Source organism: Eriocheir sinensis, unplaced genomic scaffold, assembly GCF_024679095.1.
Source record: "Eriocheir sinensis breed Jianghai 21 unplaced genomic scaffold, ASM2467909v1 Scaffold415, whole genome shotgun sequence".
Taxonomy (NCBI): domain Eukaryota; kingdom Metazoa; phylum Arthropoda; class Malacostraca; order Decapoda; family Varunidae; genus Eriocheir; species Eriocheir sinensis.
The window spans coordinates 366376-376604 of record NW_026111738.1 but is presented as its reverse complement, the minus strand read 5'-3'; positions in this window follow the sequence as shown (position 1 = coordinate 376604).

Sequence of the window (10229 nt, the reverse complement as noted above, 5' to 3'; positions counted from 1 at the left end):
AAAACACATACCAGCCATCAAACATACAAACACATTTAGTAGCCCATCACCACACATACCAGTTGATCGCCAAAGAAATACCCCCCCCCACACCCACACACCAGCCAGTCACCAAAGAAACACTCAGTGAAGAGTGAGTTATGTGTTGTCTCTGTGTTTCAGGTCAGGTGTGACCCTGCTCTAGTTCCCACCTTGAGAGAGTTTGTCAAGGCGCTGAGCCGGTGGTGGTGGATTGAGATGGAGGAGGTGGTGGATGGAGCCTCACCAGACCCTCCCCCAACATGGAGTAATCCAGACACCGTAAGTTAGGTGGTCGAATGCATGGCGTGGGATTCTTTTGGACAGTGCAAACTTTATCCAGGTGGTTGGTGCTCTTCAGCCTCCCCAGGAATGCTGCCAAGCAAATTGGTGAACATTCAGATTCATTCATTCAAAAATTGAAAACATTAAAAACCATGTGTTATGAACATTGCATCGGCTGCAGCCACACTGATGAGCCACACTAGCTGTTGAGGGTCCAGCATAGTTTATTGTCGGACATTCTTGGGGCAGACAATCATTTTTTTGCAAAGGGTTGAGAATGGCCACACGATCTTGATCTGTCACTGTTTTGGTGAAAATTAGGGACACTTTATGATTAAATGATAAGCGCTTGCATGCAAAGTTCTTTGCTGAGCCAGCCAGACCTTCAGCCTCGGCCTGACTGAGAGCAGTAGGATCCTGACTGGAGGTTTGGGAGTGCCAGTGACCCAGGAAAACTTAGCAGTCCTAAAGAATCCCATGCCATGCTGCCTCGCTTCTGATAACAAGATGTAGCTGCCTGAATGATTCTGGGGAACAGCGCCCACTAGCAGAGGTGAGGCCGGGAGGTAGAGGAGGCTTGTGAGACCAGTGTGTGGAGTGTGTGGAGTCAATACAAGGCTGAAACAAGGAACCACTACACCTCTGCCTCCCTGGCAAACCACAGTACTCCTGAATGCTGTTTGGCTAGTGGGAGCTGTTTCTGATGCATTATGTTTTATTGTTGAAATGTCATCATGTGTTAAACTCCGTCATCAACTTGCTTTATGTTGTAACGTGTTGGGTGGAAAGACTGTGACATGACATTATTCTAACGAGACACCATGAGGAAGGTAAACAACCTCCACTGCCAAGGTTTGACATCTCCAGGCAGTGTCGAGCTCTGCATCCAGCACTCCTCGTAAGACTGAAGTTGTGTGTCATTCAGTGCAACATGCTGTTGCAGTTTGAAAGATGAAAATTCAACTAGGCAAAATCTTCATATGATGTAATACCAGTGAATAATATATCCATGAAAAATGACATCAGATAAGATTCCTTCATGAGTGTTTGAATGAGGTTTGACTCAAGCTTGAAGCCCTGATATTGCTATTATGTTATATAATGCATATGTAGAAGAGGTGGGTTGCTTGCTGCTCCATGACACTGATGTTGTCCAGAAGTGAGCAGCAAAAGTCCGAGGTGGACGTGAGGGCAGGGAAGGCAGGCGGTTATCAGGGGACAAATATTTGCTCATGGTAGAAGTGGCTTACAGTGTCCCATTCACATGACTTACTCAGAGGCAGTGACTGTTCTCTGAGCACCTGCTTGCCCTCCCTCAGTCATCTTCAAGCTAAGCCCACCTCCTCTAACACTTTTCAATGGATAACAATAAAAATGTCATGTTGCAAAGCAGAGCATTGTGGCTATGCGTTTGTTCCACACCACTGCCCAGGAACAGTGTGTGTGCAAGGCATTGACCACTCATACAATTCAGTGGCTTGTATATTTGTGGCAAATCTTGAAACAGAGAGGCTAAATAATTCTAGACTTTAAGGGTTATTTCTAACTGATGTGATGATAAGTAGATCAGTCTCGCCCAATTCTTGAACCTCACAGGATGATAAAATCTGAAAAGAAATGAAAGAATTGTGTTGTGGGCAGCAGTGGCTGTCCCTCTACCCTCTATATGAGGTGCAAGTCACATTCTTCCTTGAGCAGCTGTGTCAGTATTGATGGCCTGTCTTGAGCCTGTATTTTCAGTGTTCTGCTGCTCTTGAGGTTCTTTAATAACATTGCTCACTGCCCTGAGTGTTCGGTGACATTAGTTAACCTTCACAGCACGATGACGCTTTCACGCCATCAAAGGTAAAAGGTCCCATGACGATGACGTGAAACGGCCATAAAAGTTAAATTTAAAAAAAAATGAAGTATTTGGTGAAGTGCATCAAATTTGGAGTGTCATTTGTTGGGATAGTTTCTTAATGGTAACATATGGCAAACTTTCTAAGGAGTGTAAATGAGGAGCGAGCGGTTTAAGTTGTTGGCCTACTTGACGGGAGAGGAAAATAGTTTTCTTTGGTGTAACCCAGGAACTAATAGGCGTATGAAGATTTTGAGGATGCCATAAGAATCCTCACTAAATTCCGCTTTGAAACATATATTCGGCTAAAAAAGTTGGCCCACAAAATTTCGAGCTAGCAAGTGGGGAAGAGTTGCTACTTAGGATTTATTGTTCACAATACTCTATAATGGAGACTTAAATGAGTTTCTATTATTTATATATATTTTTTCCTCTATTTTATTTGCATGTTCTAGTATAAGTCTTTATGAAGCCATTGATACTAAATTTATTGGGGCACGATATATCTGTGATGGTAAAATACGATTGAATATAGAGTTTGCACAAGGCAAAAAAAGGCTGGTCAGGCCTGAGAGATGCATGGTGAGTGAAGAGAAACTTACTGGAAACTTATCAGCGCTTTTAGAGGGTTAAAGGCAAAGATTTCGTGCCCCTCCTCCCCCAGACAACTGGAAGGCACCTTCTGAGACCACTGATGGGTGGCTCTGTTGGCTTATCCTGGTGGCAGCATTGGCTGCATCGTGCTAGCTGTGCCTGTACTGCTGTCGGGTGCAGTGTGCTGGGCTTAGGTGAGGCAGCATGCTACAGCTCGGGAGGATGTGGAGACTCTCCTTGGGTGTCTGGGGGCTGAAGCTTGGCACCTGTTGCAGTGACAGGAAGGTCAGCTAGACCTACTAGCTCTAGTTATGATTGAACTAATGGGTTTCTGAACCTTTACTAGAGAGCACAGAAATAGAAATGCCAATTCAGCTCTGTGTTGGTGTAAATGTAAACAGTTCCTTGCTTTGGCTTCCTTCCTTCCTTGTGTTGGGGAAGCAGATCAGCTTCTGTAGTGGTACTGAATACCCTACACCTTAGGCTCTGTGATGTAGTCTGTTGAAGTTATGATGTGTAAAACTTAACCAGTGTTTTTCTCTTAGTTAGGGTCAGTGCTGCTGGGATAGGATGCTGTGCTCAGATGGTTAGCTGAGGTGAACTTCAGAGAGACTCGTCTGTCCATACTCTGATGACTACTCTCCCTCATTCTTTTCATAATTAATGACCACAAATGCACCCTGCGGGGGTGTGGTTGGCTATATGCTGTTATAAAACGTTTAGGAAAGTAAAATTCTATATCGTATTTGTGTACACTTTAGGCTAAATTTATGACAATGGCTACACTTGAAAACCCTTCTCACAAAGCCCCAACTTTGGGCCGGGAGGGAGCTATCATGCTGAGGCGCTGACCACCAGCATCAGTTTGTGGTGACTGTTGTGCAAGAGGTGTATGGAATCAGTGTGTGTCATCTGCAACTTGCTCATTCCATTCTGAGTTGATGGAGGGGGACAAACTTTCATCGATCAAAATCACATAAAATTAATGTACACAGAGAAGTATCGTTTGCATCATGATTATTTTTAATTGATTCAGCGGGCCAAAGTTTCATTAATCAAAATCACTGAGAAATGAATAGAGGCTACACAGGGAAGTGACCTGAGCCACCTTTGGGAGTTGCTAGAAAGAGGCAAGCAGAAAATATTCATGTAAGACACTCCTTGGAAATAAACTACACAAGTATATGCATTGCCAGTGGAAACCTAAAAATGTCTCATTGGTGAGCTGCTTCCAGCTGCTGGCTGGGTGAATGAACTAATGAGCCAAGACTGTAAGGGTGTGCCTGGCCTCAGTGACGGCTGGCTGTGTTGGCTCCAGCAGCCACAGAGTCAGGGGTGTGGCCTAACCTCTCAACCCAAATTGGAATGAGATTGGTATGAGAAGGGAAATGTTCGTGTGCACTTTGAGATTTGTATGGCTGTAAAAACATATTGTTACAGTAGCAGCACTGCTTTACACTTAATATTTGCATTACTTATTTTAGCCTAACTGTAAGAGGCATATAACCTATAACCTTGTACTACTTTGCATTACAGCAATAAATGAATAAGAAAATGTTTTTATTGTCTTCATCACATTATTGAAATGACTGGCTGGCGGATTCCAACACATTAAATTATTTAGTGTCCCCGTTGCATACACACCAACCAACAACACTTCCTGGATTTACAATCTTGTGTAGCGATTGGCAATGCAGCGTCAGGCCATCACAGCCTGAGCCAGAGAATGACAAATCTATCTTCCAAGGGGATGGTGGTGTATACTAACATGCCAATGGACTGGACCTACAAATTTATGTGTGGGACCTTAATACAAGAGTGACCATGCATTTAGGAAGATCTGAATGTTTCTCAACTTTTGTGTTAGGGTATCTCAAGCGCTAATGCAGAATGGCTGGTGCCATTCTGTATTAGGGTATTTCAATGCATAAGCTTTCATGAGCAGCAGCATCTTTTACACAACTAAATATTGCACCAGGAAGTAAAATTTCTGAGGATATTAAAGATAAACTTTTTATGTGGGCAGCCCAAGTGTACATTACAGTCACCTCCAACATGGGATATCAAAACACTGATGTAATATTAACACACAATCCAGGATTTGCCAATTTCAAGACAATAGAAGACTAACCTTCAGAGGCACTTTGGGCTGTCACTGTGGCAGTCGGATTTGTCTGACCTGATGTAAAATCTTCAAATAGAGGACAAGAAAATATAAAGACTATTGAAATTATAATTAATAAATTCATACAAAGTCAGTGGAAATATAACATCTTCCTCACACATACATGATGGCATTAAGTATGCATTGGTTGGGAGAAATTTGTAGAACAAGGAACTCTATTATAAAGCAGCTAAAAGAAAAATGTGGGGAAGAGTGACAGACTGAAGAGGAGGGACGGGGTGCTTGTTAAAAGAACGATGAAATAAGGAAGAAGCATTCAGAATCTGTATTGAATGAGTGTGGGAGGGAGACGAGAAGTTACTAGCATGGAAGAACAAATTAATGTAGGGTGGCTATTTACAGTTTTGCAGTCAAAAGGCAGAAACCATTACTTAAAAAAAGATTGTCTTTCAAATTTGACTGCCACAAACAGGCAAATATAATGCCACCGGGCAAGAGTTCAAACAAAAATCTGCAGGCATGCAAAACTGTGAGATGCTAATAGAGGTAAGGCAAAGGTAGCGGTGGGCGCTGACGTTATAGCTGCGTGTGGTTGCAGTGCTCATCTCAGTATTGTCGGCCCATTACCCTGGAACACGGACCACTGTAAATTTTGGGATTGCCACAGTTTACCATCTCCATGCTTCTCTGGGTACCCATTAATCGACCAGCCCAAAAGGGAGGATTAACATCTGGATGAGCTGCAGGCCATCTAGTTACCTGGGCCGGGATTCTAACCCAGGCACGCTGACCACTGCTCCATGGAGGTGTGTAGATATTGATAAATGGACACTCAAATCTTTACCATTGATTTATTGAATACAAAGATTTTGGAGTTCATGATTTCTGCCTTTAGGGAGGTGAGAGGGGTGATATAGACAAGCCAAGAGAGAAATTTCAAGTAGGAAGGATTTTGATGGTAAAACAGTAATGATAAAATATGGTGATGAAGTTGTGGAGACGATGCATAGAAGCAGGGAGAGGTGCCAGAATAGTGAACAAAAGCTGTTATCACTGTGCTGCTGTACAAAGGAAGAGTAAGGTTGATTGCAATAGATGTAGGGGAATAAGCTTATTCAGTGTGCCAGGAAATGTGTATGGAAGGGTCTTCCATGGATGGATGATGAAAATAACTGTCAAAATGTAGACAATGAGCAAGGGGGATTTAGGAAAGGGAAGGAATGTGCAGATCACATCTCTGCACTGAAAATGATGGTTAAAAAGTACCTAGAAAGAGTAGGAAGCTGTTTCCTGCTTACATGGAGACCGAGAAGGGCTACCACAGGGTTGATTAAAAGGGTTTATGGGATCCGCAGGTCTGTTTATATGGATGTGAGTGCTTCTGTGTATGCAATGGGGAGTCACGTTAAGAGTTTTGGTGTGGTGTTGGTGTGGGTTTGATAGGGGTGTGTGATGTCACCACAGCAGTTCAATATCTATATGGATGGCTGTGAGAGAAATGAAAGCCTGAGAAGAGGATACTGGTGTAAGGCTGAAAATGAGAATTACAAAGCAGTCCTTGGTGGCAGGACTATGTGCAGATATAGTGTCAACAGAAACTGATAGGATGCTCCAAAGGGTTGTGGATGAATTAAATAGGATTAGTGATGAGAGGTAAAAGTAAATGTTGGAGAGAGTAAGGAAATTGTATTTGAAGGGGTAAGAGAGCAAAGCCACACAGAGATAGAGCAGAGAGTATGACACTGTCAAATCTGGTTGGGGGAAGAGAGGATGGAGGAAGTCAAGGTGAGCTAAAGTTGGGACCACGCACTATGCTAACTGCATGCCTCCCGCCCTTCAGCGGCCCCGCTGCACTCGACTTTCTACTCTAGCTCATCCCTATACTGTCCAAACCCCTTATGCAAGAGTTAACCAGCATCTTCACTCTTTCATCTTCCCTTACGCTGGTAAACTCTGGAACAGTCTTCCTCTGTCTGTATTTCCTCCTGCCTATAACTTGACCTCTTTCAAGAGGAGTGTATCAGTACACCTCTCCATCCAAAATTGACCTCTCTTTTGGCCACTCTTTACTTTTATATTTTACAAGAGCAGCAATTAGCAGGATTTTTTTTCTAAAATTTATTTTTGTTGCCTTTAAATTGGTTTCTTTACTGACAAAAAAACAAAAAAACACCAGTGTGTGGTGGCGGTGCTCATCTCCATCACGTATGCCCTTTGAGCCTGTGGTGGGAAAGAAACCCAACGCAGGGCCGGTGTAACATTGAGGTCACCACAGTATACCTTCCCCAAGTTTCCCAAGGTACTCATTTATAGACCAGCCACAAAGAAAGGGTGAACAGCTGGGTGGACTGCATGCCGACTACCCAGGCTGGGATTTAAAGCCAGGCCCGCAGATTCATAGTTAGGGACACTAACCACTGCACCATAGAGGGGGAAGTGATTGAATCTAAACACTTAAGGACAGTCCTATGTAAGATGGGAACATGGAGGAAGAGGTAAGAGAGAGACAGTGAAGGGTAGACAGGTAATATTGTGTATCAGAGTTATGAAAAGAAGTGTGGGCATGGGGGTAAAAAAAAAAAGAGTATAGGAATAGCATAGCATTATCCTCTCAAGTCTGACATGTGCATCAGAGATATGAATGTGAAATGTATCACAGCAATCATGAACATGAGTGGTGGGAATGATCTACCTAAGAGGTGTATGTTGTGGTGTGTCAAGATGGGACGGAGAAAAAAATGAAGAGATGAGTTTTGGTATGGGTGTAATAACAAAGGGAGGGGATTGTGGGGTGACTGAATGGGTGTATAGTGGATGAGTATTGGAGGAGAGAGTTGGCAGGCAAGGGATTGAATATGCTGAGGGGGGCCGGAATAGGGAATATTGAAGGTGGGTCTGCCGTGGCCACTGACTTGAGGGAAGTTACTGTGAGGGGACATAGTGTTGGAGACATAGGTAGAGGATGACATTATTACACCTGATCACATCTCAAGGGAAGGACAGTGCCTGCAACACGCACTTCAGGCAATACATAAAGGTGCGAGTATTGAAAAAGTCCCTGAATATGATAGGTAAAATGTTTCACTGGTGTGGTTTTGTCTCACACACTATTATTTATTGTTATCATTATTACACATACCACTCCCATGGTGTAGTGGATAGCACTTGGCTTGCCATTCCAGCAGGCTGAGGGTTGTGCTTTGCTCAGGCTGAAAGATTTTTCTGCTGCTAAGTAATGGCCCTTGAGCAAGGGGGATGAGGGGGTGTTGTGTGTGGCCCAGCTATGCCCATAAACTGGCTAATATTCTCCAAAGCTCTCTGCAGGAGAGTACTGGCTGGAGATCATGATTCCAGCACATGGTCAGACCATGAGTGAATTACACACATACATTATGAAAAAAATGAGGTATAATGGTAATGATAATAACAATAACTGAGGCTAAGAGCTGCACACAGCTGTGGCACCAGCAAACGTACCATTACAGAAACAACAGCATCACCTGCTGTGGGTCTTGCCTTACTATAGCCACTGCCTTCCAGCTAGGCCCCTGAGCTCCACCCCATCCCTCCCTCCCCCACTAATGGTTTATTATCTCTATAAAAGGCAACAAAATGACTTCAGCCAATCAGTAATGACCTCAGGAAGGGGGTGGAACTTGAGGGTCTAGTTGACTGGTGGTGACTATGGTTGTGGCTGCAGCATGGAAAAAAAAAAAAAAGGTCCTCTCCCAATTTGTATCAGTTATTGGTACAACACACACACATGCACAAGTACTCAAAAATGGCTGCCAAAATAGTTTAATAAAATCTGACAAGTTTGGCTTTGGCTCCACGGAGGTAAAAATGTCCCTCCCAGTAGGTTGGCAGTAGGAACATCATCCTTACATTTTGGTGAGTGGAAGATTACAGCTTTGGGAACAACAGCCATTGTGAGTGAGTTCCTCTCCCTGAGTTAGCATTAAACTGGAGTGTGTGAAGGAAAGGCATGGGAGAAATACAATAGTTTGGGTGGGTCTTTGTGTCATCCAGTCCCTCCCCTTATTGGAGGTGGGCCCACGCAACTTATTTTTGGTGTCGGAGGTGCACCTGCAACTCTGCTGCCAAAGTTGTGCCGCAGGTACAACCATTTTGAAAAGTTGCTCTGCAAGCGTGACTACAAGCATAACTGCAACCTAAAAAATATTACCCAAAATTGACATCTTCAAGTAAAACATTCTACTTATTTCTGCATCCAACAATGTTCTGTTTTCTTTTCCACTTCTCAAAGCACAAGAGGAATTGATCTTCTTGGGAGAATAATTCTTTTTCCAAACATTGCCTGGGATTCAAACCCAGGGCCCTGAGACTTGAGGTGGACTCTCTGCCATTGAACCAAAGGGATCCCCGTGGCTTAACCTCTTTGCCACTGGAACGTACACATGTATGTGATAGGGGATGAACTACGATAAACCGTCACGTCCGTGTGCACAGGTGAACGGATTGATATGGAGAGCTGTGACATGAGATATGGGCGGTATACAGGCCCGGGTCAGGTAAACGGGAGCAAAGTGAAGGGGTTAAGGGTTATGGAGCCTTCTGTTTGTGTGGGGGCCATTACAATAACACAGCAGTTTTGTACTATGATTAATGAACAAGTGGAGGAAAAGTGTTTGTGATAATTAAGGTAAAGGCAATCCACCACTGTGGCTTTCATCAGCTCCAACCAGGCTTCTTGTCCCATGTGATATCACATGCAATGCCTTTATAGATATGCTGGCAAAACACTACATATGTGCTTGTATTGCTTTTTATATAAGTTAGGTGTATAGCAGTAGGTCCCCTTGGAATGTCAACCAGACACCCTTTGAGTCGCCCTCCATTATCTGTTGGCATGATTCATGCTGCAGCACACGTGAAAGCTTTCACGTGTGGCAGACAGCCATCAGGTAAAATAGTCACTTTGATAAATAAAATGTATTTTCAGGTAAGCAGTTGCCACTTGAAATATGATTCCCCGTGTTCTTGCCTTAACTTCAGTTATTGTTGAAGAAGGTTGCATGATATGCTTGTATTTGAAAAAGTTTGCAAAAGCTGCATTGCAACCAATTCTACAAATCTAAAAAGTTGCGGCACAACTGCAGCATGACAGAAACAAATTTATTTCACATATTGCATTGCAAAAGTTGTTGCGTGCCTGCCCACCACTGTCCCTTGCCCAGTAAGACCAAATGTTCCTGAGGCCAACATTATATGTACAAAAACTGTATGAAAGATGACCCTGTAAATCCCCTAAAGGAGACATTTGAAGGACCGTCTAGGAAGGAAAAGGAACATTGTTACGTTTTCAAAGCTCCTACCCAATAACAGGAAAAATGTAATGATAAGGCT